At 34.0% G+C, this 27,051-nt stretch overlaps 2 pseudogenes; both read right to left on the bottom strand.

Moving 5' to 3' along the window:
• LOC122218430 overlaps window positions 1-27,051 on the bottom strand; it is a 127,412-nt pseudogene that overhangs the window by 13,359 nt on the left and 87,002 nt on the right.
• On the bottom strand, window positions 25,876-25,974 carry LOC122218816 (annotated as a pseudogene).

Here is a 27,051-nt window from a genome sequence, read left to right as displayed (position 1 = left end):
CCACTCAGGCACCCCAACAACAAGAGACTCTTAACTGTAGAGAATAAAACGAAGGTTGATGGAAGGAAGTGAGTGGGAGATGGGCTAGATGGGTGATGAGTATTAAGGAGGGCACTTGTGATGTGCACTGGGTATTGCATGTAAGTGATGAATCACTGAATTCTACTCCTGAAACGAATTTTGAACTATATGTCAACTAAAATTTCAATTAAAAAAAAAAAAAAAGGAAAGTCCTATTTCACCCCTTACTGCCACAGACCTCGCGTTTCTCTCTCCTTTACAAGTAGCTTTGGTTAAAATTTAGTGTATACAGGGGCGCCTGGGTGTCTCAGTCGGTTAAGCGACCGACTTCGCCTCAGGTCATGATCTCGCGGTATGTGGGTTCGAGCCCCACGTTGGGCTCTGTGCTGACTGCTCAGAGCCTGGAGCCTGTTTCAGATTCTGTGTCTCCCTCTCTCTCTGACCCTCCCCCGTTCATGCTCTGTCTCTCTCTGTCTCAAAAATAAATAAATGTTAAAAAAAAAAAATTTAGTGTATACAATTCTGGATATGTGTAGGTGATAGAGGGATGGATAGATAGATAGATAGATAGATGATAGGTAGATGATAGAAAACTCCCAGTCACCACTAGTTTTGATCTTTGAATTATGTCCTTTATCTTTATTGAATTTTATGTCATATATGAATAAGAGAAATACCTAATACTCCTCTATAACTTGAATTTTCCAAGTTTCCTTAAGTTTTATTGTCATTATCTCTGATTCATAATATATGTGTATAATATATCAAAGAGAGAGAGATAAATTTCATATATATGATGCATGTTATCTGAATTTTTTAAATGTTTATTTATTTTTGAGAGAAAGAGAGAGACGGAGAGAGAGAACGAGTGGAGGAGGGGCAGAAAGAAAGGGAGACACAGAATCCAAAGCAGTCTCCAGGCTCCGAGCTGTCAGCACAAATCTTGACATGAACCTTGAACTCACAGACCATGAGATCATGACCTGAGCCAAAGTCAGATGCTTAACCGACTGAGCCACCCAGAGGCCCCTAAAATTTTTGAGTACTTCTGGCTGTAATACAGGTATATATGTGTGTGTACATGTGTGTGTGAGTGTGTGTGTATACACACATATATTTATTTTTAACTCCATTGTTTAGCAAGATATGCATCTTATTTTTCTTTAACATTTCCCACAATATTAAGTGCCTTTAGCTCACATCTCTTACCCAAAATACAATTTCTTTCTATAGTTTTGCTTCAAACCTCTCAAAATTTGCTCCTATATTTTGTTGCAATCATCTAAAATAATAACTCCATTCATCAGTTGCAGCAACGTGGATGGAACTGGAAGGTATTATTCTGAGTGAAATAAGTCAGCCAGAGAAAGATAGCTATAATATGTTTTCACTCATATGTGGATCTTGAGAAACTTAACAGAAGACCATGGGGAAAGGAAGGGGGGAAAAATAGTTACAAACAGAGAGGGAGGGAGGCAAACCATAAGAGACTCTTCAATACAGAGAACAAACTGAGGGTTGATGCGGGGAAGTCGGGGAGATGGGAAAATGTGTGATGGGCATTGAGAAGAGCACTTGTTGGGATGAATACTGGGTGTTGTGTGTAAGCAATGAACCACGGGAATTCTCCCCCCAAAACCAAGAGCACACTTTAGACACTGTATGTTAGCCAATTTGACAATAAATTATATAAAAAAATGAAAAAAACATTTTAATTCCAGTTTAAAAAACATTAAAGTTAGGGGTGCCGGTGGCTCAGTAGGTTGGGCGTCCAACTTCGGCTCAGGTCATGATCTCACTGTTCGTGAGTTTGAGCCCCACGTCGGGCTCTGTGCCAACAGCTTGGAGCCTGGAGCCTGCTTTGGATTCTGTGTCTCCCTTTCTCTCTGCTCCTCCCCTGCTCTCTCTCTCTCTCTCTCTCTGTTGCTCAAAAAATAAATAAACTTAAAAAATTTAAAAAAATCTTTAAAGTTACATTAAGATTTCCAGCCTTAATTTAGTTAGCTATAAATTTTGTATGTTTCTTTACTCAACAGTGTTTCCTGTGTATCTCCCCTGTATGTGGAATTATTTTTCACTCTGGTTAAGAACATCTATGCATAATAACAAAAAAAAGAACATTTCTGTATAATTCTATCACAGCTCCTTGCTGGAAAGCTATTATGTCTAAAAATACTATATTTCATTTCCCTCTCTTAAATCAAACAGATTGCTAAAAATTTCATATTAAAAACAATTTTCAGAAATGAAGACATTACTCCATTTTTTTCTAATATGTACATTCGTCAGATACTATCCCCTCATTCTTTAATTAATCACTTGATTGGTCTCCCTTTGCTAGTTTTCTCCCACTCACCACTGGTTTTGATATTTGAGTTCCTTCTCTTCCTCTGTATTGAATTTTGTGTTCAATGTTGTCCACTTTCTCTACTTCCCTTAGGTTTTATCTTCATTCTCTGCCTCATAACTTCCAGGTAGTTTTTTTTATCATACTGATCAGCTGGATTCATCTCTGTTGCTTTTAGTGGCTACTTTGAATTTATTTTCTCTATTTCATGTATGGATGCTATTAGAATTTGGATTGAGTGAAACTTTATTTAGATATTCAATTAGGTATTCAATTAGATACCTTAGATTTAAATTCTTCATTATGATTTAAAGTATGAAGATTCCTTTAGTTGCTTCAAGTACACTGGGGTCAGCACAGAAACTAGTCAATAGATTTCCACAGAGTATGCATGGCTCTTCTCTTCTTAATTCCCCTAATATTCTGTCTATGCTCTCTAGTGACCAAGTAGTTTCCAGAACCATATGGCCTATTGCACCGTTTTTCTAAATTGAAGACTTCAATTATACTACAAACTTAATAAAGATAGTGTAGAATTAATATCATTAAAAGGTGGTATCACTCAATTATTGTCCAACTTTGCAACTATGTCACACTAAAAGTAAGATAAAGTTCACAGTTCATTTTTAAAACTCATGATTTTTCATCCAAATTGTGGGTTGTCTATGTACGACTAAAGTCTAGCTTACTCATGTACCCTCCAAGATCCAATTAAATTAGTTAGACATAACCTAAGTGATTGGATAACACAATATAATAAATCTGAAAGAAAGAAGAAAATGCTTTTTCCCCTTAACACTCAAATGAAAGGACTGCACAGAGGTTTCAGTCCACATTCTGTATTGATGCAACATTATGCTTTTGGAGACAGCAATGGCAAAGGTGTAGATATGCAAATTTACTTCAAAGAGTTTATAAGTTTTTCGCACAACAGATATAAAATTGTTGAATGGTAGAGTCATAGTCCACTATAGCCAGCAGGGATGTTTGATAATGTTCTATGTGACATATGAAGTAACACAAAATCAATGACTTCTGTGTGGCTAGGAGTTTTTTTTACACTCTATGCACCCCCAATTTATTCTTTTCCTGCAAAAAGGTGAAATTGACTATGAACTCATTAAGAAGTGCCACTTAAACAGAGAAGGGAACCAGTAAAAAGGTTTTAGCGCACAGATTGAGAATATTGACCCAAAAAGCAAATGCAATGGGCATTTTTATTTAGACTGTACCTGAAGAACAGCTGAATGCCTTATGTTCTAGAATTAATTGTCCAGGTTTGCTTATTATCTTTTAAAAACAGCAGTAGCTAGAGCTAGAGAAATGCAGAGAGGCAAAAATGTCTCTCAAATGTAATGAATGAAATTTGTGGGCTAATGAGGGTTACAGACATGACTCCCAGAGAGATTTTTTTAGAAGTTATGATATTCAACATCTGCTGATAAACTCTGTATAGTGGGTTATATAAGTGTATTTCTTCTTATTAATTTTATTTAATTTTGCTTTTATGAATTTTCCAGTCTTACAAAAAAAGTATGAATTATTTTGTAAAAAACGTGTTTTTATTTCATAGATTTTTTTTTTATTTTTATGTTTCCTTTGAATTTTTTAAAAGGAAAATGAGAAGATAATTGAGGATTGAGGGAATTAAAGACCAGAAAGAAGCAGTTCATGAGCTTACGCTTGTTTGTCTAGGTTCTTGGTGATGAAAATTTGGGCAATGACATCAGAATTAAACTAAATATCATTGTTAGTTTTCTGGGTGCATATTTGTAAGGTTGACTAGTTTGTATATAATGTATTCTTCAATGTGATTTAATACAACTTCACCTAAAATATTCTGTAGGTTAAAAAAATCAAGTGGACTCATATGTGGATCTTGGGAAATTTAACAGAAGACCATGGGGGAAGGGGAGCGGAAAAAATAGTTACAAATAGAGAGGGAGGGAGGAAAACCATAAGAGACTCTTAAATACAGAGAACAAACTGAGGGTTGATGGGGAGTGGAGGAAAGGGGAAAGTGGGTGATGGGCATGAGGAGGGCACTTGTTGGGAGGAGCACTGGGTGTTGTATGGAAGCCAATTTGCCAATAAATTATATTAAAACAAAACAAAACAAAACAAAATCAAGTGGAAGTTCCCTCTGTGTATTATTATACCTCAATCTGAACAAGAATAGTTCTACATGACAGTTACAGTTTTGGGTATGGTTTCCTCAGAGGCTATCACTCTTATTTATTTATGCTTGCATTATACTGTAGTCTATTAAGTGTGCAATAGCTATTATTACTATTATAAAAGAGTGTATATATACCTTATTGTTAAAAAATGCTAACCCATTATCTGAGCTTTCAGTGAGTTGTAATCATTTTTCTGGTAGAGGGTTTTGTCTTGATGTTGATGGCTGTTGACTGATCTGCGTGATAGTTGCTGAAAGTTGAGATGGCTGTGACAGTTTCTTAGAATAAGATAATAATGAAGTTTGCCACATCTATGGACCCTCCCTTTCATGAATGATTTCTCTATCTCATATGATTCTGTTTGATAGCATTTTTCCCACAAATTTTTCAAAGTTGGAGTTAATCCTGTCAAACCCTGCCACTGCTTTACCAAATTTATGTAATATTCTAAATCCCTTGTTCTTGTTTCAACAACCTTCATAGTATCTTTACCAGGAATAGATTCCATCTCAAGAAACCACTTTATTTTCCCATCCATAAGAAACAACTCTCATCCATTAAAGTTTTAGTGTCATATCACAGTGATTCAGTCATATATTCAGCCTCCACTTCTAACTCTAGTTCTCTTGCTGTTTCTATCACATCTGTAGTTGCTTCCTCTAGTGAAGTCTTGCACCCATAAAAGATAGGATTAGAATCAACCTCTTCTTTTTTTAAAATATTTATTTATTGATTTTTGGAGAAAGAGAGGGAGAGAGAAAGAGTGTGAATGGGGCGGAGGGGCAGAGAGAGGAGAGAGAGCATCCCAAGCAGGCTCTACACTGTCAATGTTGAGCCCAATGTGGGGCTTCATTCCACAAACCATGAGATCATGAACCTGAGCCAAAATCAAAAGTCAGATGCTTAACTGAGTGAGCCACCCAGGTGCCGCTCAACTTCTTCTAAATACATGTTAATGTGGATATAATGACCTTTTTCCATACTCTGGATTAGGTTTTGGCTTGAGGGAATGTTATGGCTGGTTTGATCTTTGATCCGGACCACAAAACCTTTCTCCATATCAACAATAAGTCTGTTTTGCTTTTTCATATTATTGATGTGTTCACTGAATTAGCACTTTTAATTTCTTTTATAACTTATCATTAGCTTTCACAACTTGGCTAACTGTTTAGTATAAGAGGCCTAACTTTCTCCCTGTATTGGCTTTCCACATGTCTCCCTCACTCAGCTTAATCATTCTAGCTGTTGATTTAAAATGAGAGACATGTGACTCTTCCTTTTACTTGAACACTTATAGGCCATTATAAGGTGCTTAATTAGTCTAATTTCAGTATTGTTGTATCTCAGCGAACAGAGAAACCTGAGGCGAGGGAAGGAGATTGGGGAAATCACCAGTTGGTAGAGCAGTCAAAACACACATTTATTAAGTTTATCTCTTACATGGGCACAGTCCATGGCATCCTCAAACAATCGTAGGAGCATCAAAGATCACTCATTGATCACAGATCATCATAATAAACGTAATAATGATGAAAAGTTTTGAAATATTGTAAGAAGTACCAAAATGTGACTCAGACACAAAGTGAGCCACTATTGTTGAAAAAATAACACCAATAGACTTCTTGGCACAAGGTTACTGCAAACCTTGAGTTTGTAAAAAACACAATAAATCACAATTAAGCAAAGCACAATAAAACAAGGTACACTTGTAAATTTCCATACATTATGTGGAGTGACCACCACAGAAGAAAGTCTATTTGGGGATGAGATAGAAGACTTGGGACTAAGACTTTTTCTTTTGTGATTCTATGAGTTTGCAATGAGTCTTAATTTGAAATTCACGAATATAACATTTCTTGTTACACCAAATGCATATTGTAATACACAATATTAATAACAGTAGAAAAACTGGTTTAATAGTAAATCAAACTAAGAATACATTCTTGAATATTATTAGACTTTGAAGTTTTTTTATTTTATTTTTAGCTTTTTATGTTGAAAGTTTGAAGCTAAAGTATGTTAATATCTCAGAGGATATAAATATACTAAAAAAAATCTTTGGAACAATCTCCAAGCAGTATTAACTCTTTCACCTTAGTCAGGTCTTATTGCAGGGCATGTGGTTTAAAAACTATGAAATATCTCTAAATACTTGAAAGAAACTTAGAGTGTTGAAAAGATGGTTGAAGGCAAGATGGGAAACAGCTAGAAAAACTGAAAGAAATCAAGTCACTTGGAAACTAGAGATTGCCTTGCTGATACCTTGATATTGAACTTCTAGCCTCTGGGGTTGTGAGAGAAATATTTTGCATTGTTTTGAGCTACCCAGTTTATGCTAATTTGTTACAGTAGTTTTGGGAAACTCATACAAGGGGTACAGACCTTAAGGACAAAGCCGACAGCTATAATGGTAGAATGGAAAACACAGAAGGAACTTGGGTTCATTTAAAATGACATCAAGTCATTGTACTAATCAACCCTAGAACCACTGTAAATTCTTATTATGAGGGGTGATATAGCTTTTAATATTTATTTGGTTTTCTGTAATCTATAGCAAATACATTTTTCATATATAATTAACAAAATGATATTAAACTTTTCATCAGCTTTCTTCCCATCTCCATAAAATACCCATGGTTAGGATAATATACAAAAGCAATGAGCATAGATGGCTTTTTTATAAAATAACTGAAAATGCACCAAAGACTAGATCATTAGAAATATATAAATGCATATATTCCTCACTTTATCTGGTTCTGCTATACATGTGTTTCAGTTACCACAGTTTAGTTGAATAAAATCAGCACCCCCCCCCCCCACTATATGGTTCAAATTTTATTTACCATGCTATAGTAACCAAGAGTAATTGCATAAAGGGCAAGTTTGCTACAAAGCACTTAAGTTCACAAGTCCCTGTGTAACTCACAGATATGCGTGATGAGCAAAGACCCATTACACCTTTCTTTCAAAGTTGGTTGGTGATTGGTCACTGTACAGCTGTTAGTTCGTACAGAGTCAAAAGTGTAGTTGTGTCGTCCTTTTGTCTCCCAGTAATTCATCCACATACCAGTTTATAGATAGGAAAAATCAAAAGAGGGGGTTGGTCACTAAAGATAAAAATGCATGCAAGAAAGAAACTGATAATCCCGAAAGTGAAATCCAAATTGAACACAAAACGGAGATACGGCAGAAATCTCAAGTCGTGTCAGTGCAACACTGCTGCAGTTGGAGAGATGCTCCATGCAGCCTCAGGATCTTGTGAAGGAAACCTCACTGATGTAAATGAGAGAAGTGACTGTGATGAAAAGGATGAATATGTCACAGAGGCAGTGACCCTGTCAAAAAATAAAATCTCTTGGAGATATTTAACATCAATAAAAGCACAAAGGACAAAATGCTGGAAATGGATATAGTCTTAGAAAGGAATATGACAGTTCACCAAGGCGTAGAAAAGGCTTTTACTCTATAAGTTTTATGATGAGAAGAAAACACAAAGGTACTGCTCAAACTACTTTCAATAAGTTTGTACAAAGAAATACAACACTTTAATTCTCGGTGTTTCTAATGTTTTAAATCCAGTGCACTCAGTAAATATTAATTTGACTATTTTTCCAATGCATTACACATTTATAACCCACTAGTAAAAGAGTTTTTAATATTTTGACCATTATTTTTAAAGATCACAGAACAATTTTAATTTCTCTATTTATTATTAAGATCACTTTGTACAGCTTCAGTGTGCATGGATATTTTCACCGTCTTCGATTACCATGTAAAATAAGGACTGTTTGTACCTAACAAAAAAGTTCCATTAGTTTCATTATATTCTAGTGCTGTTTAGAATAATTTAGAACATGTCTGTAAAAAGAAATCTCACACAAAAAAAACTTGGATATTTTTCTTGTACACAATAATTCTACTCCAAGCCCATCAAGAAATGGCGCTCGCATTTGGCAACAACAGCCTTGATGTTACCAACTGGACATAAACAGTCTTCAGAGAACAGGAAAAATGATCAGGCAGGCCACTCTGTATTCGAAGTGAAACAAATCAGACACAAGGGCTTTCTTCAACCCCAATAGTAATGTTCATGTTTTTCCATCATGACCTATAATTGTTTCTTTACCGGTGATAAACCTGTACCCAGCTTTATTCCTCCGTCATCCAAAAGTAATGTGATTCTTAGCTGTCAAATTATTCCTGTTTTCTGGTAGCATCCAGTCCAGAACTGGACCTCCTTTCCTTAAACTCTTCCTTGTATTCATTCGCCACAAGCTCTAATTCTATCAGAATTGCCCCCAAACTACTTCTTACAAAGATGCTCTATTCTCTCTCTGATGTGTTTTCAAATTCAATACACAGAAAATTCAATGAACCGTACTGTGTTTTTACTGTAGCTGTATTCCTGGTGGCCTTTGGCTGGTGAGCGTCAACAAAACCAAGTTGCATTGAAGAAGAAGAGAAGCTTTCGCAAATATAAAAACTGACAGAAGACAGGCTCATTTTAGAACAATTGTATATTGTAGTGATAGATGCTAAACAATAGCATGTTATTTTAATAGTGGTTTTCTTCCGTTGCGCGTGAAGAATGAACATAAATAGGTATTTGTGATGTATGTAATAAAGCAAATGGAGTACATTGTAGAATATTATCTTACTGGGGCGCCTGGGTGGCTCAGTCGGTTAAGCATCCGCCTTCAGCTCAGGTCACGATCTCGCGGTCCGTGGGTTCGAGCCCCGCATCGGGCTCTGGGCTGATGGCTCAGAGCCTGGAGCCTGCTTCCGATTCTGTGTCTCCCTCTCTCTCTGCCCCTCCCCCATTCATGCTCTGTCTCTCTCTGTCTCAAAAATGAATAAACATCAAAGAAAAAAAAAGAATATTATCTTACTTTGTAAATGGAAGTAATACTGAGGTACTTAATATTTTAGTTAAATGAGATTATTTCAGACATTTTATAATTTGATCTTAAAAAATAGAGGATAGAAATATGGTATATATTATTCTCGAAATGGGAAAATATATTTATCACATAAAGCAGAAAATGACAGTGGTGGATTACTTCCTGTTTCGTTTTGTATTTAATGTGGTGCATTCTTAAATTTACTTCTATTGAATTTCTCATATTTATCATTCATAGTCTAAGTGTTGCTACTTGTATCAGTAATATGTTTTCAATTAATGCTTTCAGTTTTAAAAATTCAATTTTAGGGGTTACAATTTTGTCATGGATACATATACTTAGTTCCAGAAGCCTACACTTAAATGTGATGCATATTTATTTTCCAGAAAAAAAAGTGAAAAATATTAGTTAATACTTGTTTTTAGAATGAATTTAACAATCATTAAATATTCCTCAGGCAGAAACAATATTGTGTCAGGAGGAAGAAGACAGTCTTTTCAAAGAGCACAGGAATTTTAAATTAATTTAGAGGAAAAAATTCATAAACACCAAGTAAGGAAAATTCTAAAACAAACAAGTTGTAAGATTAAAAAGGTAGACATTTTTGGTATCAAGGAAAATCCCTCTAAACATGACTTTTGCACAAAGTTAAAGGCAAAAAAGTCAAAGGATAATCTTACTCTCCTGAATGTGTTTTTCTTATTAAGGAGAGAAAAATGATTTTATATTGACTATTTACTAACAGATATTCAGCTAAACGTATTAGGCAGGCTTGAGCATTCCTTGTGCTATTTATCTATGATTATTCTTTAATATATGACTTGCTCTGGTGCCATTTACATTTTCTTTATCTGTTTGCTCATTTGTATTGTCTTGCATTTATTCAGGAAATGCAAGTGGCTGATGAAACCATAAAACATTGTTCACTGATTGCGACTAATGAATAAAAGAGTTCAGTGCAAATGTGAGCGGGGATATTGTTTTCTACAAGATTCATAAATGTAAATACTTGAAAAGGAAATTGAAAAATGTAGCAGCTAAGTGAAGCATGTTTCTGGAGGCTTTCTTTTGTATTGCCATTCTGAAGTATCTCTATATCAATCAAGATACCAGCCCTGTTGAAATCCATTAGATATCATACTTCATGCAAAACATTATTCTTTTTTTGGCAGTGGTAATAATCTTTGTTCCTTAAAGAGAATTTGGAAATGGATTTTTATGATAAAGGCATTGGCCCACTTGAGAACACTACTTGATTCAAAGTGTTTATGAAAGTATTTTTAATAACTCTAAAATTCATAGGAAAGCAAGTGAGAAGCCAGAGAAATCGGAAGGTGAGGAAATCAATCAGTAGGTGTACATGGGAACATTAATGATTGCCTTTCCAGAAATTTAGTGCATGAACAATCAAGAACATTGTCAGTTCTTTGAAGCTTCCCTCCTAAATATATCATCCCTCATAACAGGAAATATAATACATATTTTATATAGATGTTTAGATTTTAAATAAAGTAGTGCAGGTGGAATAGTTTTTGTCTAGCAGTTACTCTACGATATTTTGATTTATCTGTATAGAATGTCCGAAGACTTTGACTTAATCGATAAAAGGAAGTAAAATTGGTTCTAGCATTTCCTTTTTTTTTTTTTAATGTTTACTTGTCTTTGAGACAGAGAGACGGAGCATGAGCAGAGGAGGGGTAGAGAGAGAGAGGGAGACACAGAATCCGAGGCAGACCCCAGGCTCTGAGTTGTCAGCACAGAGCCCGACGCCGGGCTCGAACTTACCAGCTATGAGATCATGACCTGAGCCTAAGTAGGACTCTCAACCGACTGAGCCACCCAAGCGCCCCTGGTTCTAGCATTTTCAACTGAAAACTTAATTAGTTGTCTGATAATTAGGTAGATAAAAAGTGTGATAATCAAATTCAATAATGGAGCTCCCCAAATAGATTGATCAAAGAGAGATTTCTTTTGCTACTTCACAGCCTATTAGAGTTTAAGTGCAAATGCAGGAAAGATCACCAGAGGAAACTAATCTAGGATTGAGGATTCTGGCTCTGCCTCATTCTGTCCCATACCTGTGCAACGTGTTGCTCACTTCGAATACGCCCCCGGAATGTCATATTGTCACTGTATCCATGTAAAGGGTCTTTGACATTGGAACCCTCCTCTCTTATTTCTGAAAAATAGTATATTCAAAGTTATTCCTTTGCTTCTTTTTCTCAACTCCTAATGGTGTTCACTTCAAAGAGATAAAATGTTCATCAAAACTCCTTAATGTCTCTGGATTTCTATTTTAGATTCATCTGTAGATTTTTGCTCAAATTGTGTGACAATAAATGCTAGTCTGTCCCGTATGAGAGGCAGAATTGAAAAGCATCTTACAGTCTCTGATGATTAAATTAAAGCCTTTGATTAGGAACAAATGTGCTAGTTGGTTTAAAAGCCCCAATAAACTTGAGTTTATACATTTGAAATTAACATTTGTCTCTAATCCTGTTGATCTCCCAACCTTGTTTGTGCTAAATATGGATCTATCTTCAAGTTAATGCATAAATTTATACTCTGTGGACTTAAATTAGATGCCAAATAACTTCAAAAGCTAAAATTAATTGCAAAAATGAAAAGAAGACACACATCAAAGATTCATTTTTAAAGTTGATATCTACATAGCATTTTATACCCGTTTAAAACTGTTAGCTTATCCTGTATTTAGCCTCCCTAAAAATTAAAAGCTTGATATACTACTGTAAGGGTGCACTTGTGGGTAAGAATGGTGTGTACCATCAAATCTTTCTTATCCTGAATACTTTAAAACAAAAAATGTGTTATGAAATTTATGATACCCAATTTTTACTCCCAAAGTTTAAAAGTTATTTTTATGAAATACCAAATAAACACCTAATATTTTTAATTGTGATCCGGTTTAGTGCTCAGAAAAAGAAAAAAAAAAAATTAACTGAACCAGAGAAATTTAATTTTCTGTTGGGTGAATTATATATAGAATTTTGTAATTTAAATATTCTTAGACATTTACGTATTTCTTTTTTATGATTACATTATAAAACAAACAAACAGGGGCACCTGGATGGCTCAGTCGGTTGAGCGTCCGACTTCAGCTCAGGTCATGATCTCGTGGTCTATGAGTTCGAGCCTCGTGTAGGGCTCTGTGCTGACAGCTCAGAGCCTAGAGCCTGCTTTAGATTCTGTGCCCCCCTCTCTCTCTGCCCTACCCCTGCTTGTGCTCTGTCTCTCTCTGTCTTTCAAAAATGAATAAACATAAAAAAAAATAAAACAAACAAATATTTTCAAGTAGAATTTTTTCTTTAACCCTAGGGACAATAATAATTTGTATTTTTAGAGGGAGACCATTCTTATTACTAACCTTTCTTACAAGGTATACAGTTTATTTTCATTTTAAACAAGAAAATATCTCTTTATAAAATATCTCTTTATAAAAATTATAAAATTATAAAATATAAAATAAATAAATAAAATAAAATAAATAAATAAAATAAAATAAATAAAATTACAAAATATCTGTTTATAAAAATATCCAAGGGGGGCCTGGATGACTCAGCCAATTAAGCATCTGACTTGATTTTGGCTCAAGTCATGATATCACTGTCCATGAGTTCAAACCCTGCATCTGGGTCCACTCTGACAGTGTAGAGCCTGCTTGGGATTTTCTCTTTCCCCTCTCTCTCTTTGCCCCATGCTCGCTCTCTCTTTCTCTCTCTTTTAAGTTTAAGTAAACTTAATTTTTTTTTTTTTAAATTTATTCATTTTTGAAAGGCAGAGAGAGACAGAGCACGAATGGGGAGGGGCAGAGAGAGAGGGAGACACAGAATCTGAAGCAGGCTCCAGGCTCTGAGCCATCAGCACGGAGCCCGACGCGGGGCTGGAGCTCACAGACCACGAGATCATGACTTCAGCCCAAATCAGCCGCTTAACCAACTGAGCCATCCAGGTGCCCCTAAGTTTAAGTACACTTTAAAAAAATACATATCTAAGAAGTTAGTAAAGAATCTGGGTTTCTTTGCCTTAGTAATGTCAAATATTTATGTGAAAATAGATGGTCATACAATTCAAATTTTAGGCAGATGTTGAGTATAGTAAAAAAGCAATTTGAGGTACATATTATTTGTGGGGCAGTTTATTCCTTTTTCGTTATTTGTGGCATAGTAATGTAAATTTTCTGACGAGAAAATCCAATGGAAACTTCAACATATACCATTATTATATTAGAGAACATCTTTTTTTTTTTTTTATAGTGGGGAAGAAATAAAATTTCAATTCTGCACTATAACTTTGTTGTAGGATTTTAGAATAGATGGAATTAGGTCAGATGCCAAAGTCACTTTTTAGATATATATTATTAACATGTGTTTATTCTTTATAGCTGTAATAATAAGAAATTTCATTTTCTTAGCTTTTTTGTTTGTTAAGTATTTTCATATCTACTATCCTAGGACTGATATATATATATAGCCTAGTTAAATAAGTAGGGCTGGTACCAAAAATTGGCATATGCTCATTAAATATTAAATTTTAGAATCATTATTCAGAAGAAGAATTCAAATACATCACTCATATAGTGGGGTGTGGTGACTCATTTTTTAATTGTTTATTACCTCTAGAATATTTAAAATAATCTTTTTTGGTTGGATTGTTTCCCATGAAAAGATATGCTGAAGTCCTAGTCCCTAGGACCTCTGACTGTGATCTTATTTGGAAGTAGGAGCCCACAGGTATCATTAGTCAAGATGAACTGATGCTGGAATAGGAATGTAATGTCCTTATTAGAAGACAGTCCTATGAACACACAGATACATGGGGATGATGGCATGTGAAGGTAGAGAATTGGAATGAGTATCTACAAGCCAAGGAATGTCAAAGAATGTCAGCAAATGGACCAGAAGCTAGGAATAGACAAAGAAGGATCCTCTATGGGCCTCAGAGGCAGCAAAGTATTGATGACACATTGATTTCAAACTTTTAGCCTGTAGAGCTGTGAGACAATTAATTTCTATTGTTTTAAACCACCCAGATTGTGGTACTCCATTAGAGCAGCCCTAGGAACTTAGAAATAACTCCAAAATAACTTAGGTAAGCTTTCTACTTAATACTTTGCATTTCTCTGTCATAGCTCTTATCACAATTTATTTTAATATTTCTTTCTCTCTCGTTGAAAGAGTCTAATCTCCATCTGAATAGAAACCACTCTTATTCTTCATCACTTGTAAATAGAGGATCCAAAATATACATTTAGTGAATATTTGAAAAGTTCATAATATCTCAAATATTGTCACTGGATATCACACAGGGTATCACACACAATATCATTTCTCAAAAAAATTAAGTAATAATTTCTGAATGGTATTTTAGAAAGAAAAAGAAGAAGTGGAGAGCCCAGGTGGCTTAGTCGGTTAAGCATCTGGCTCTTGGTTTTGGCTCAGGTCATGATCTCACGGTTTTGTCGGTTTGATCCCCACATCTGGCTCCGTGCTGACAGGGCAGAGTCTGCTTGAGATTCTCTCTCTCCCTCTCTCTCTGCCCCTCCCCCACTTATGCTGTCTTTCTCTCAAAAAGAAATAAATAAAAAATAAATAAAAATTTTAAAAAAATTTAAAAAATTAAAAAAAGAAAAAGAAGAAGCAATGGAAATATATCTTTCACATAATGGAAGCTGAGGGCTTAACTTTGGACAACTATCAGCTGTTACTTAACTGTATCAATATCCCTACCTATTGGTAACCAAAGCAAGTGGACCAAGTTGGAAAGATCAAGGTCAGTTGGATAAATTGACTACCTCAATTATGGACATATACTAATCTATGGGACGGTATTATGAAATATGGATTTCTTTCTTTTCTTTTTTGAGAGAGTGAGATTATGAGTGGTGGAGGGACAGAGGGAGAGGGAGAGAATCCCAAGCAGGCTCCACACCCAGTGCATAGCCCAGCACAGGGCTCAATCTCATGACCCTGACATGATGAGCCAAGCCAAAATCAAAGTTGGGGGCTTAACTGACTGAACCACCCAAGCACCTCTGGAGTATGGTTTTCCGCAAGCTAATACACAGTGTGTATAAAATGAATGTATCTTGGGGCGCCTGGGTGGCTCAGTCGGTTAAGCATCCGACTTCAACTCAGGTTACGATCTCATGGTTTGTGAGTTCGAGCCCCGCGTCAGGCTCTGGGCTGATGGCTGAGAGCGTGGAGCCTGCTTCAGATTCTGTGTCTCCCTCTCTCTGCCCCTCCCCCGTTCATGCTCTGTCTCTCTCTGTCTCAAAAATAAATAAATGTTAAATAAAATAAAATAAAATGAATGTATCTCTAGATAGTATCTACAGAGCTTTAAATTTTTATTGTAACATAATTCAGTAGTTGCTTTCTAATTCATGTAAATGGGAAGAAAAAAGAAAATCATTCAAATTAGAAAAATTAGAATTTTAGGCTAAATTCTAAACAATATGGAATAACTCAACCAAGCTTTCTTAGTACAACAAACGTTGCTAAGGGACTGGACCTAGGGCTGTTTATTGTTGTTTTTTAATCTCAGTTCATTTTTTTGCCACTTACATTTGTGTGCGTTGTCTCTAATGTAAGAAGTTGGTCACAACTTGTTTAATAAGAGAATACATAAAATAAACTAATGGTATAATTACAAAAAGAATGAAAGTCAATAAAATCCAGCAAAATGGTATTAACAAAAACAGTTAAACTGAGTTCCCCTTCTGGTTGGAATGTAGAAGATAGTAAAAGATTGTCCCTCCTACTAAAGTAATAGATAATTACAGGATAAACAACAACAACAAAAAAAAAATTTCTTTAAAGCCTTTGAACAATGTTGGACATAATGATATCTAAAATAACTAAATTATAGAGTCACGTAAACACTTTTTAGTGACAAAGATCACTTTTATCCCTAGGGCCAATGGCTGAGGTAGCACACACGGGGTTCTGCTCCAACAAGAGCCCAGAAAGTTGTCCCTCCTGTTCTTACCATGAGAAAGAAGGCAGAAAAAAACCTAAATCAGTGACTCTTTTTAGATCTGTCAGACAATTGAGGTCACAGGGAAAATCATCACATGGCAATCTAGAGAATCATCATCAAGATCAGTTTATTATAAACTGGTAGGAACACAAATATGCCTCCTGAATGAATTACTAGAGGCTGAATGTGGATTAACTGGAGAGTGGAAAACTCCTATTAGTGGGAAGAACTCCACATTTTTGTGAGTTTTACCTCCAGGGACCCCACCAGGTACTCACAATAAAGATCACAGAAAAATCCCACCTTTCTGGTCACGGTGGGGTGGGAGGCATTGGTAAATGTTTTGCCATATGGTTAATCAGAGAATTCTCCATGACAAAGGCTTACTTTCCCAGGGAAACTACTAGATCTTATCTACTTGGGTGAAGAACCATTTTCAGAGTCTATTCTCCTCTTTCCATCCTGTCTCACCTAAATTTGGAAGTAATGCTTCAAAGCACCTTTGACAGTTTCAGCCCAGGGACTCAGATCCACTAAAAGACTGATATTTAATCATAAGTTTATAGAATGCTTACCCTCTACCACACCTTACTTAACATTACATCTATTAAAGTAGGAGTTGTTGGAGTAATAGTAAGAGACTATACGAAAAAGGAAAAATAAAAGTAAGCAACAATAAATACATAAAGAAGCTAAAGCCTCTGGCTGCTATGGATCTAGCAAACCTAATCCAGTTTAGAGCCACATGGCCACATTTAGGAAACCTCACATTAAAGGCCTATTTTCTTCAATCCTTTACCTAATTCTCATGTGTATCTTTTTTGCATTCTTACTTTCTCTGAAATATAACTGGAGTGACTTATATACAAAGTGTGCAATATATTAAAAATCCATGAAAGCATGGGAGTAATATTCAGTTAACTCAAAAGAAGGGAGTAAAGGAAGAACAAAAGAACAAAAATACAAGGAAAAAGAAAACAACTAGACATAAACCCAACTTTTTCAATAATTACATTAAATAAAAGATTAAGCACCATCAATTAAAAGGCAGAAGAGGACAGACTGGATGCAATATCCAACTATATGTTATGTATAAGATCCACACTTGAAAGTAAAAGAAAATGAAAATGTATTCTGTAATTAGTAAGCACAAGAAAGATAGTGAGGCTCTAATAACATAAAGAAAAAAAAAAAGACTTCAGTTTTAAAAGCATCCCAGACACATAGAAAAACAAATGTCTTTATGAAAATGTGAATAATGAGAAAGTGAAACTTCTCATAAAGACAGGATAATCCGAAGTACATATTCAGTTAATAACACACCTTCAAAATGTAGGAATGCAAGCAGGGATTAAGACTAAAGGACAAAACAGACCAATCAAATATACTTACAGATGTTATTATAATTTTTGTAATAGTCATCCATGTTGTATGTAATTAAAGATGATCTTAGGACATGAAATCATTATTAATAAAAGAAAAAAAATGATGAACTGTACTCAAAAAAGTTTTAAACTTCTCAATAAAAGACACTGGAAATGAAAAGGAAATGAAAAGGCAAGGCACAGAATGGGAAGAAACACACCCATCACTTGTAACTGACAAGACTTTAGTGCCGATATATATAAAACTCCTACAAATGAATAATAAAAGACAAATAATGTGAAAAATAACTGAGTAGCCACTTCAGAAAAGCATGCCTATGAATGTCCAATGAGGAAATAAAAAGTGTCCAAAGCCAGCAACTAATGGGGAAATACCAGTCACTCACTTATGGGGCAGCTAAAATCAAAGACTGAAAGTAGCAAACGTTGTCAAGGATGCAAAGCAACTCGAGTTCTACGTTGTAGGTGAAAGTGTGAGATGGAAAACCACTTTGGTAAAGTGTTGTAGCATTTACCTATAAAGTTAAATATAATTATTCTGTAACTGAGGACTTCTACTCATAGATATCTACTCAAGTAAAGAAAACCTTTGTACCCTCAAAATATTTGTATAATAGCAATATTTAAAGTTGATCTGCTAATAATAGAAAAAGATCAGAAATAATACAAATGCCTATTAATAAGTTAATGGATATTCAAAGTGTGCTTTAGCCAAACAACGGAAAATCATCTACTTTGTTGTATGTGATGAAAAAGCAATAAGTATAAGCAGTAAGAAGGAACAAACTGGTGATGCAAATAAATGGATATATTTCAAATAATTAAGTTGAGCACATGGAATGACAAAAATAATATATATGGATATATAAAATTCAGAACATAATATATAATATGAATATATTATGTATATACGTATGAAGTTTTTCGAACAAGCAAAATGAAGATACAGTGATTTAATTCAGATTGGTGGTTGCCTGTAGGCTGGTGACTGATTATAGGTCTGCACGAGAACTTCCTGGGATGATAAAAATTATTCCTCTATTTTGTTTTGGTTGGTAGTTAAAAGGGTGTAGGATTGTTGAAAATCTTTGATAGATTTAAAACAGGCATTTTATTGCATGTCAATTATTCTTTAATAAATTTTTTTTAATTTTTTATGTTTTTATTATATTTTTGAGAGAGAGCATGAGCAGGGGAGGTGCAGAGAGAAAGAGAGACACAGAATCCAGAATCTGAAACAGGCTCCAGGCTATGAATAACATTTAGAATATAAGACAAAATTTAGTATTTTGGCATTATATTTGTTAACATGAAATTTTCATTTAAAACTTTATTAAAATGTTCCTCTTCTTTATGTTTTTTTTTTTTTTTTTTTTAATGCCAGGGTTCTTAGAATATATCATGTAATCAGAGCACTCCCTTTACATGATATATATTTTTTCCTGCCATTTCCATGTCGGATACATCTTTATAAAATGGAAGGTATCTCCAGAGGCTTTATAATCCAGTGCTGTGCTCTCAGGCAGGGCTACAAACTGAGCCACTAAAACAGATGGCTGTCTGGCTTATTCTTACTGATGTTCAGAGAAAGACATTATATAAATTCCCTTGGTAATGCACTTTTGTGTTTAAACAACCTTAATGTCAATAAGTTGTTTCTTACATCTAACCTGACTCTCCCTTTCTCAAACATAAGTTTCACATGCTTTTGTTTTATTCTCAGTGGAGCAAGAGAACAGATGGCCAGTATCTTCCTTTGAAAAACAATTCATGCACTTAAAGACAGTTGCTAACAAGACCCCTTATTTAATCTTAAATTTAATTGTTTCAATTCACATAATGGAAAAGATGGATCTTCTTTCAAGTTCAAATAGGCTAACACCCGAAGTTTATGGCATGGAATTTTATCTTGTAAGGTGTTCAATTAATAGAAATTTTTTACATCAGTAAATGTGTTAGTAATATTTGATAACTTATACTTTTCTTGGAGACTTATAGTACTTTTTCCCATATTAATATCTTAGAGAAACTCTGATGAAAGAAGTCTATTTAAATATGCTTATTCAAATATTTTCAAATGTTCCCTTCTAGCACCTTCTAGTTTACTGCAAATCACTAGTTAATACTCACAGAAGACTGTTTATATCATGACATTCCACTTTTATTCTCATTACATTCCTTTAAAGATTAAGAAAGCTAAAGCCTCTCAAAGAGGTAACAATTACATAGCTCTTTAAATATGTAATTTGTATATATTTTAGATGGCCTGCTCTATAAATACATCTATAAATTAACCATCTTAAGAATAGCCAGAAAAACTCAACAAATATGTAAAAATAATATCTTTCAAATCCTCAGAAAACTGCTGTGACATAGTAAAAAATCTGGAGCACAATAAAAAATAACAAGGCATAAGGGAAGACAATACCTTTCCAAAAAACAGACAAAAGAGACAATACGAAGATAGAGGTAAAGCTAATGAAATGATTAGATTATGACTTCTAAATAAATACAATTAAATATTTCAGTAATTGAGTGACTAGATAAAAAATTGGGGGCAAATAAATGGAAACTTAAAATGATTCTAATACAAATTATAATAATTAAACAATCTGAAATTAATAATTTATGGATTTAATAGTAGATTAAACCCAGCTAGAGAGAAAGAAAACATATATGTTTACTAGTTTATTTCTAGAAAACACAAAATGATGGGAAATATAGAAAAACTAAGAAATATAAAATACTTTAAAAGTATAATATCTTTTAGCATCTAATCATACAATTATATTTCCCAAAGATGAGGATAGGGAGAATGTAGACACAAGTAAATTGGAAGAGATAACAAATAAGAGATTTTTAAAATTGATGAAACACATTAAGTCATTATTTCAAGAATCACTATAAAATTTAACAGCATTAAATTATTAGCAAATGAACAAACACACATATAATAACAAGTCATAGCATGCTAACCTTTTAAACCCCCCCCAAAAGATAGGATATATTAAAAGCAGCCAGAAGAAAAATAGGTATTTTATATTTAAAGGAATAAAAACAAGAATTCTAGCTAATTTCTCAATATAAAAATGGGAGCTAGCATAAAATGGTATATTCTATTGAGAATGCTTTAAGAAAATATCTGCTAATCTAGAATCAACATCGAGTCAAATTATATGTCAATAATGAAGACATTTCCAGACAAAGTAAAACAGTAAGAATTTATTCAATAGTGATTGAAGACTTCTGCAGGCAAAAGAATTATTGCATTTAGGTTTATGATGCAGGAGGAAATGATCAGTAAATATAAAATTAAGACAACAGTAAATATGGTGGCATATCTAATTGATTACTGACGATAAACAAAAATGATATTTTGAGACCCTAAATTATATATCAAATGAATACATAAAACATTTATTAAGAAAAAATAAATAAATATTAAGTTTTCTAATTAACCCATGCATTGCCCAGGAAATGAAGAAGTACCATTTTGTATAATATTTTAATAAATGAAGGAAGTCTGTTGAAATGTCTAGGGTAAACACTTATATAATAGTAAAGTGATGCCTAATTAATAAGTTAATAGCAAGGAACATAAAATAATTTTTTAAATAATGAGTCCAGGGCACCTGGTTGGCTCAATTGGTTAAGTGTCCTACTCTTAGTTTTGGTTCAGGTCACGATCTCATGGTTTGAGAGTTTAAGCCCCGCATCAGGCTCCATACTGATTGCGTGGAGCCTGGTTGGGATTCTGTCTCCCTCTCTCTCTGCCCCTTCCCTGCTTGCTCTCTACCTCTCTTTCTGAAAAAAAACAAATAAATAAACATCCAAAAATAATAACATAACATAACATAATAACATAACATAACATAACATAACATAACATAACATAACATAACATAAAAAATAAAGAATCCAAATCTAGTGCAATTCTATTCAACATTCTCACAGAGGGTTTTCTGGAGATGGGCAAATTAATTCCATATTTGCAATGGAAACAAAAGGCAAAGACTATCGGGACCAGGGTGCCTGGGTGGCTCAGTTGTTTGAGCCTCTGACTTCAGCTCGGATCATGATCTCCCGGTTCATGAGTTCAAGCATTGTTTTGGGCTCTGTGCTAACAGCTGGGATTCTGTGCCTACCTCTCTCCATCCCTCCTCCACTCACACTCTGTCTCTGTGTCTCAAAAATGAATTAACATTAAAAAAATATATACAGTTAGCCAGGATAATACTGAAGGAGTAAAGCACATACGTTCGAAGTGTTACTCTAATGTATAAAGTTCTCCAAGGTAACAGCTGGCTACCAATATTATTATGTTTTAAGATTTTTAGTGGAATTGATGAATAATATCCTTCTTATTGATATTGGACTTATTCCAATGTATGTTGAAACGTTTTTAGTTTTTTCTGGTAACAGAGTTGAAATAAATGTTCTGTACATATGCAAAAACTCAGGAGATACATCTATATACACACCCTTGCTTATATTTATATACATAAAGTATATAAATAGTACACATGTTTACATATAGAGTATATAACTCTGCTATATATATCCAAATTGTTCATTAAAAGTGATTGTAGGGGCCCCTGGGTGGCTCACTCAGTTGAACTTCCAACTCTTGATTTCGGCTCAGGTCATGATCCTAGAGTCGTAGAATTGAGTCATGCATCTGGCTCCATGCTAAGCATGGAGTCCACTTAAGATTTTCTCTCTCTCTCTCTCTCTCTGCTTCTCCTCCCTGCCTCTCTCTCTCTCTCTCTCTCTCTCTCTCTCTTTCTCAAATTAAAACAAGAAAACCCTTGCCAACGAGCATTCCCATATCTTTGTCAGCACTTGATGTTCTCAGATTTTTAAATTACTGCCTTTCTAATGGGTTGGAGCTGCCAAATTTTGGTTGTTTTGTGTTCTATTTCTCTGATGATTCCTACTGAGCTTAATTTGATTTTGTATGGGTATATTGACAAATAAGATTTGCTTTTCCTTGACTTTCCTCTTCGTTTTTGTTGTCAATTATTATGGGGGCGGGTTCTAACAGAAAACTGATGTATACTCAAATGAGATAACTGAGGAGTTTAAGAAAAGACCACTTTACACAGACATGGGCAGTGTTCAGGCAAATCAACAAGAAGTGTTGAAGCACCCTGGGGCTAAAAACATCAAGGGAGTTGTTGATACTAGAGTATCTGATAGAGAAAGTGATTTCTAGAACATGCATGGAAAGAGGAGTTATAGGAGATGTCTGCCTTACAGATGATGTGCCGTTGGTAGAGGGATGCACTTAACACAATGTGTCCAAGAAGGCAGGTAGTCAGAAACGTAACTTCCTTGTCCTCCTCTTCCCATTACCTTCCCATCTCCTGTTGATCGATGGATCCCATCGACCAAACCCAAATGTGAAGCTAGAAGTAAGGCATCACCTTGATAAAATATACAAAATTTAGTGTCCTGGGAAATGGAAAATGGTAGAGAGATGAGGAATAATTGGAAAGAAGCAAATGGTGAATACCATAGTATCCCTTATATTTGTTTGTTGTTGTTGTTGTTGTTGTTGATTTGGTTGGTTTTCTATTTTTTTAATTAAAAAAATTAAATTGAGTATAATGTTTCTTTGGGTGATATGTTTCAAATGTGTCTTCTCATTTCAAATTTGTACATCCTTTTGAATGCAGTTAAATTATTAATTGCAAAAATGTAAACTTTATGGCTGCAGAAAATTTTGCATTAACTGCTGCATTCTAAGCATCTGCAAGAATTTCTGTAACAGGGCAATTGTTTAATATTTGTTGAATGAATGAATAAATGAATATTTTTTCTTTAGGCTTTTTTCTGTTTCTGTATTATTTTTAATCTTTTCATATAGTGAGATATAGTGAGAATATCAATGAGGTAATTCTGCTATATTTTTATTTAATAATTTAAATTTTTATTTTTCTTATTTATATATTAATCCACTTGGAATTTTATACTATATGATATGAAGTAGGGATTCAATTGTGTATATATGTATTTATGTGATATATATGTATGTTTATATATGTATATTTGTATGTGATAGATATTTCACAATTTACTAATATGTAATGTCTTTTACATCACATGTCATATGTGACTATAGCAAATAACTATATGTATTTATTTCTCTATCTCACTGGTTAGCAGTTTATACTTTTGTCAAAATTATATTCTCAGTTCTAATGTGATTCTCTCTCGTTGGTTAGACATATTGTACTTTTACAATTAATTTGGTCTTCTATATGAATTTTGGAGTCATTTTCTCAAGTTCTATAAAATATCTCATTAATGTATTGATAGATTGGCACTGGATTTATAAGTTAACTACAAAAAAGGACATCTTTATAATTTTGATTCTTCCTAGACATACTTTTTGTTCTTTAATAATAGTCTGTAATTTTCAATATTAAGGTCTTCTACAACTTTGGTTGACTTTATTCTTTATTATCTACAAAAATTTTTTTAAAAGACATTATACTTAATATTGAAATTCACTAGCATCCCTACTCTTGTTAGGAACAATGTAAGTATGTGAATTGTTATTCCGACTATTCAGTTTTGTACTGGATGTCCTCATCACTAAGTAAGGCAGAAGCCAGATATTAGATTCCATATGAATTTGAAAGAACATTAAAAACTTGTGCTTACTTCTATATAATGTAATTGTTTTGATAATGTAGTTATTTATATAGAAACTTCAACATAATCTATGAATGACCAGATAATAAAACAATTTAATAAGAATGTTGTATAAAAATATTAACTGTGTTCTTTACAGGAGAGATTACCAAGTAAGAAAAAAAAAGAATATGGTACAAAAAATCCTACTCACAAGGGTCTCTTTTTTCTCTTCTAAAATATGATATAATGTGTTTAAGGATGTGTAGAATTTTATTGATTTTCTCCTGTGTTAAGAATTTTTATTCTGCATATACCATGTATTTTTAAGCCCTGAAAATATCTGATATTTATTTCTATTTCAATATTTCATATTTTTATTCAGAATGTCTTTTGCTTTTATGTCATCACCAAATGTTATCCTAATGCTTATTATCCTTACTCTTGTTATTTTATGCTGTTGTCATTTCTTCCTGAATTCTTGCAGATAGTTTTCAGTTTTCCACCATTATATTAATTCCACTTTCCACTGTCAGAATTTTGTTCTTTTTGTTTCCAAGGTAGCTTTCATTCCTGTTACTATCTTTTTGGGGGGAAGCAGCGGGGGAAGATTTTGCAGTTATATTTATCCTGCTCTTTGTTCCATTGCATAAATACTATTTGGTCACTTCAAATGTGGCCAGTAGCAAAGACTTAATTCACTTAAATATCATTCTCTTTTTGGATTTCAACTTGTGCTTTTAATCTCAATTTTCCTATTTATATCTTCTTCTATCCTTTTTTTTTTCTTTCTATAGAACAATGTTATACAATTGTAAAACATACTTAATTTTCTGTAATATATAATCCTATTTCATAGACCTATTTTTCTTCTAACTCCTCAGGAAAATTTCTTTTATCCTTTTTTTTTTTCCTGCTTTCCCAATAGTATTTATGTCTGAATGATTATTTTCTCCTTTATCAGAGAACAAGTTGCTTTTAACCTTGAGATATTGTGCGTCATCATATAGGATACCTATGTTGTCATGGACCCATTTTATTATCCACATTTGTGCTGGTGGGATAATGTTTTCAGATGTTCACATAAAAGCGGTCTGATATGTACAGCTTTCCTTTCCCAACATCTGGCAAATATCTAGTTTATGTAGATTTGCCAATGTGAGACAAAACTTAATCCCAACTCCTCCACCTGTCTCATAAAAAGGTACTTCATATATAGGATATAGAAAATGTGTCTGCCTTAAATCATCGTGTCTTGCTTAAACATTTTTAACTTTTGAAAATCACACTATACCTCACTTTGTAGTGTAACCTTTAATGTCTCCTCATCAAATCCCATTGGTTTACCTAGGAATTTAATTGTTACATCTTAAAAGTCCTACAGCCAAATGTTTTCCAGAGTTTACATTTAAGAGTTCATCATCCTGCTGTCATCTTTGGGCAGGGACCATGCTAATCTCTGTATTGTTCCAATTCAAGTACAGGTGCTGCCCAAGGAGCACAAGAGTTCATCGTCTTTTCTATTCAAGTGGCAGAATCCGAGGCTGGGGTTTAACGGACTAAGGAAAAAGAGATGATCCTTTCACCTAATTCTCTTTTGGGATAACTTTCTTTAGTTTTCATTGGCATAGCATGGCATAGCAAGAGATGTTTTAAATCACTTATATTTCAGTTCAACTTTTTTCAATAGATATTACAGTTAGTGAAAATATCTCCCAGATACTGGGAATCATTTACCAGTCCTTTTCAAAGACACCATAAGGAAATTTCATATTTTTCTTTGAATCCTTTATTGAGATTTTGAAACAGGTTGTGTCAGGGCTGACAGTTACATGCCATGCTCACTGTACAATCCTGCAGACTGATTTTGTATTGAAATGGTAACACCATTTAGAGTAAAATCTTAAGCATGGGAGATATTCTCTGAATGGATATTTAGAATCTCTCTCCTTTTGAATTCTCTCATGTTTGGTTTTCAGATCAGGTACTGGAAATCAACAGTTGTAGTGAATACCCAATCTGAGACTCACATTGCATAGCGAGTGATAGAAATAGATAACGACTGTCAGAAAGAAAAAGAGAAAGTGACAAAGTTGAATACTAAGGATAATTTACCTGGATATATACACTATTCATTCTAAAATAATAAGAGTAGATAGAGGGAACAAAGCTGTCTTGCTCTACCAATTTCCATGTACAGATCATATTAACCATATTCCAGTGTAAGACTCTAACAATGGGAAAAAGTTAAAATAGTTAAAATCTATTTAAAATACAAAAGCAAAAACTTTATCAGTATATTTTCCCCTTGGAAGTATGGATTTTTTTTCTGCTTAATAAAACCTTAGACACATATGTCACACATAATTTAAAAATGGGTTTTTAAAATTTTTTTTAATGTTTTATTTATTTTTGAGACAGAGAGAGAGACACAGAGCATGAGCAGGGGAGGGGCAGAGAGAGAGGGAGACAGAATTGGAAGCAGGCTCCAGGCTCTGAGCTGTCAACACAGAGCCCGACATGGGGCTCGAACTCACGAACTAACTGTGAGATCATGACCTGAGCCGAAGTTGGATGCT

This window comes from Panthera leo, chromosome B1 (assembly GCF_018350215.1).
Source record: "Panthera leo isolate Ple1 chromosome B1, P.leo_Ple1_pat1.1, whole genome shotgun sequence".
NCBI classification, from domain to species: Eukaryota; Metazoa; Chordata; class Mammalia; order Carnivora; family Felidae; genus Panthera; species Panthera leo.
Note: the sequence above shows the minus strand (reverse complement) of the source record. Positions and strands in the feature narration are given on the sequence as shown.